The sequence below is a fragment of the Colius striatus genome, chromosome 6 (assembly GCF_028858725.1).
Source record: "Colius striatus isolate bColStr4 chromosome 6, bColStr4.1.hap1, whole genome shotgun sequence".
NCBI classification, from domain to species: Eukaryota; Metazoa; Chordata; class Aves; order Coliiformes; family Coliidae; genus Colius; species Colius striatus.
In genome coordinates, this window is record NC_084764.1 from 6,829,495 (window position 1) to 6,833,143 (window position 3,649).

A 3,649-nucleotide genomic window follows, 5' to 3' on the forward strand; every position below is an offset into this window, starting at 1 on the left:
CCACTGGGAAGACTCTCCTGCCTGCTGAGCCAAAAGCAGTAAGGGTGATGAGGAAATAGAGACTTTATACAGTGTGACTGGCCCAAGCAGGAAGAGCATCATATGCTGTAACAGAGTAATTACAGACATTTAGCCTTTTAAACACAAGTTCTAAGCTAAATTCCTCAAATCTCAGTCTTGCTTTTATGGAGATTGTTATCTTGTGATGAATTAGACTAAATGGTAGAAAAGATTCAGAATGAATTTTAAAATAACATCATTAGCACTTGTTGTATATTTGACTCATAAGCAGACTTCCAGGCTAACGTCAACAATAGCATTTAAGAGCTTTGGTGAGAACCACAGAGTAATCAACATTAGTAGATGACTCTGAAGGTCATCTGCTCCAGCCTACTACTGAAAGCAGGGTGTACTACAGCAGGCTGCTCAGGATCTTATCCATCTCCAGAGATATAAGTACAGAAAATTACACTAGTAATAATGAGAATTATCCAAGCTGGTAATTAAAGTGAGAAATGAGTAAACTGATTTAAATAGAAGTAGTTAGAACCTCCCTAATACTTCTCTGCAGACCTTCAGAATGATGGGAAGCCTTGAAAATAATGTTTTTAAGGGTGTAGTCTTTCTAGGCAGCCTCAAAGGCCAAAAGTTGCCCAAGAATATAAGAACATCTGACCTTCCAGTGTTACTTGCCAACTAAGAGTTCAAACTCACCCAGTAATTCTCCCACTGAATAGTTACACTGTGGCCAGAACTCATTTGAAAATGAAAAAAGAAACACTGGAAAAATAGCCTTTCACATTGAGTGTCTGCACAGACTTATGACCAGGTTAGAAAGTGTTGAAATCTGAAAAGCCTTTCAAATTTTAAAGAGATCTTCAACCCTCCTCTCCCCTCTCTCCCCTGACCATTTGGCCCTGCAGCATATGTATTTGAAACTGGAAATCCTAGCAGGGAAAAAAATGTGCAAGATTGTTGTGTCTTACATAAGAACTGCTCTTTCGGTTTCAATTCTTTGCCTCCAGTTCTACTCAGAACCTGAAGGTATAGAAGCAGCTGCAAAAAAATAATGAAAGCAGAGTTAATTAAAAAAATACTCAAAGAACATTTGGGGCCTAATTTTGCTCCTTGTTAATTTGATTTTTACTTCATTTCCTGGATTAAAATGAGGACACATTATAGGCCTTAATTCAAATGAATTCCATAGGGTATTTCCTGTTCTGTGGGTTGGTTAAGAGGATTTTTTTCAGATCAGAGAGAGAGAATGAGGCTAGGTCTTCTTCAATCCATACTATTTCTCTCTGTCTTTATCTGTTGGTAACTAGATGAAAGAAATTTAGTAGCTTTACTTGTGAAAAAAATTGCAGTTGGTGTTTGTTTGTACAAACATCCAATTAAGGCATCTTTTATGGATAGCCACTGATAATGCTCATCAGCCATACTCTGGACAAGGTGAGATCTATGTATTAGTGCCACAGGATTCCTCAGTGACGTTGTAATTGCTCACATGTTAAAGGGAGGATTAAGGCAGTGACTGAAAGGAGACATAATTATCATTTCCTAAATTATATTCTGTTTGGATTTAGACAGTAAGAGCACAAACTTCAGGGGATCTCCTTAGTTCTGCAACAAATTGTAGCAGAAGTAGCATTTCTCCATTACACAATACTTATACATAAATAACATAATTCCCTATAGAAATAAGCCTGTAAACAGTTCCCTTAACTTGATCAGCTCAGCAGAAGACTTCTATATATGGTGTATATCTATACAGGAGGTGATGGTTCCACCAAGAGGCTGCAAACCCAGGTTTCAAAACCCTGTTCCAGGCAGTGCTGCTCACTCTTTAGATATTCTTTCAGAAGTTATTTTAAAAATTATCCACTTTGAGGACTGAGGATCAAAACACTTGTTTTTACTGAGAACGTTAGGGCCAATGCAGTACCATTGACTAGGAGTTCAGTAAGCTTCACTGCTTTCTTAAACAATACTCCTGCAGTACAGCTTGTCATCAGAGTTCCAGGAGAATATTATGGCCAATCAAAATATGTCAGTCAAAAAAAAAAGCTTCCTACTTGAACTCTGCCTAATGCTCAAAGCACAAATTTTCTGTCTCACTAAAATGTGACTATTTTGACCAGCCTAACTTCAAGTGCTTCCCATAATGGCATTCCTGCTATTTTCCTTTAAGGCATCTTTTTATTATCTGACGTGGAGGCATGTAATCTTCTTATCCCACTTGCCCCGATTAGTGCACTGAGAAAAGATGCATTTCCAGATGCTTTTCCTGGGAAAGGTCAAGGTCCTGGGGCTGCAGAACTTATTGATGACTACTGATAGAGACGAGCCTGTATTGAGGATTATCTGTGTGGTAACCGCTTTCCGTTTTGAGGAAGGGAAGGTGCTGTGATTGGCACATGATAAAAATGTGTTCCTGTTTGGTTGCATTTTCCTGGTTCTTTAATATGCTTTTCTGACACAGAAGGCTTATTTCCCTTGTTTTCAAAAAAAAGAAAAAAAGCCTTAAGCATTTAGGAGATTATGAGCAGCTCTACAAAACAAATATCACTATCCTCTCTTTATAGAAGCTAAAGCAAAGTGCTTTAGATTTTATCGGTCAGCTAACGACCTACTGGAACAGCACCCAAGCTTTCTATGCCCAGTTATGTGCCCTTTTTTATGCCTCTCCTGCTACCGTGCCTTTGTTTCTGTATTTTTTCTTCTGCCCATTGTGAATATCTGTATTGCTGGTAGCGTTCTCCTAGAACAGCTGCTCCTTGTTTATAAACAAGTAACAACCATGGCTGATATCTCACCATTATGAATTTTCTTCATGATGATACTCAGGGGGGGTAAAAAATGAAATGATTGGTTCAGGAAAGCGCTAATAAAACTGTAGAGGATCTCTGAAGCAAGACAGAATTTTAAAAATCTTATAATCAGAGCTAGAGAGCTGACATCTGCTGCCCGTTTGTGGGATTTATTATAACAGATTTGTCCAGGAGAGGCTCCGTGAGGAACCTCAGTTGATGGGTAACATCTCCCCCTGGTGCAGATGTTCTGTAACATAACAAGTAATTGGACGACATTGCTAATAAAAAAGTTTCAAGAAAATGCTACTGAAATTAAGAATGATAACAGAAGTTGAGACAGAGAAAACCCAATCACGGTAAAAGGCATGTTCCTTTCATTTTCAAGGTCGTGGTAGGCAATTGAGATCACCACTTTTCATTGGATGGCTCCTCTTGAGCCAATTCACCCTAATGAAACTAAATGGCAAATGTCCTTCCTTTGAATACTAAGTGCAACTTTTACTTCAGAAGGAGAGAAATGCACCTCTCTGAAGTAAAACCCACAAAGATGCATAAGTTTATGAAGCATCTTATCCTAAGTTGCAGCACCTTAACATGAAAGCTCCTGAACAGCAAGATTTCAATGGAGAAAGACAGACCAAGACAAGCAAGTATCAGAATTAGAGGCAGATGAAATGCAGGCAGTAGAAATTCTGCTTTGGTGCATAGCCCTTATGTCTGAAGTCTCTGCAATGCCTGTGTAACTGCAATATGCAACCATTTATCCTACTGAAGTGTTCAGCAGTTAGAAAATGCACCTCTTTTTTGTTTGGCATCTAGCATTTTAGAATCATTTT